A 1388-nucleotide genomic window follows, 5' to 3' on the forward strand; every position below is an offset into this window, starting at 1 on the left:
TATCAAATCTTGAACGTCAATATGATAAAAAAGAAAAACACACATACATATACAGATCCGCTGTAAGTGAGTGCGAATTCACGCTTCTGTATTCTGGCCTTTTCAAAAAATTGAGGGAACCGGAAAGATGGGAGCAAACCATTGCCATTTGGCATTGAATTGACAATCCGCCTTATGTGTTGCGTACAAATTTCAACTCGCAGGGCAAAACCAATGGATGTGTCATATTGGTGGGCAGTAAGCAATGTCCTGAAGACCATTACGGGATCACGGGCGTCTGCATTAAGAGAGTAAGGGGCTTGGTGTAAGACGACATTCCCAGGTGGACATATGAGCACTGCCAAGCGTTGATAACCGTGACTGCCCTCAGAACACTGTATGGACGCAGTGGACTCTTAAGGATCTTCAGGCCAATGCACGTCTCGGTCACTGTATCTCCAGTGTGATAAAGCTAAAGCTCTTGATGGATGGCCCCCAATGAAGATCCCCAAAGATAGCCTATTTCACCCTAAGTACACAATAGGACGATGAACTTTGGGATATCCGGCACGGTATAGTATTGTAGCCGTACTTCTTCTAAGAGGTATTCTAGTTTTGCGTGCATTTTTCGCGAATACAAACATCCAACACTTACCATGAGTGAATAAATGGGGAAATAAATCACAATTGTATGCATAAAAAGTTTTGGACGTAAATGTTGTTTCTTTGTCGATCACGTCATTCCACGTGTAGAATGGGATTTTATGACACCTTTATGCAATAGTCAGCAACACAGCCGGCAACGATCGACGTCGCCAATATGTAACCTTCACTGAAGACAGGTTAAATGACAATCAGATAAATAAATAAACGCGAGTTGTACGCGAGTACAAAAATACAATAGCACAGAGAGTAAAACCAGAGCAGCGACAGCGGCATTAACAAACGTCCACACGTGATGGTGAAATACGGCCCCTTGTCAGTTCACCTCAGTCATGGTTTTTTTCTAACTATTCATTTAAATGCTTAAATAGTAGCAAATTACACGCCCCTCCAGTGTCATGGCGTAAGCGGAGATATGTGATGATGTACGTTACAATGTATTCTACTCCACTGGTTTAGAATCACTCAAAACGCTCTGTTGTCGTCACATTTAATACATAAATACATTAAAACAATGCAATGGGGCCAGATGTCGGGGATGCTTAGTCCATCAGTAGACTCTAGTTTATGTTGGAATACAATGTACACAGACTACAACATAGGGAGTGAAACCAGAGCAGCTAGGACGGTGTGGTAGTTGCTTATGTCACTGATAACCGAGAGGCCTCTCACATGCTAAACCCATGTTACATGCAGGAGGTTGATTGACCTGAACAGCAGGATATCTCAATGGGTCAGATACATGA

This window comes from Liolophura sinensis, chromosome 3 (genome assembly GCF_032854445.1).
Source record: "Liolophura sinensis isolate JHLJ2023 chromosome 3, CUHK_Ljap_v2, whole genome shotgun sequence".
Taxonomy (NCBI): domain Eukaryota; kingdom Metazoa; phylum Mollusca; class Polyplacophora; order Chitonida; family Chitonidae; genus Liolophura; species Liolophura sinensis.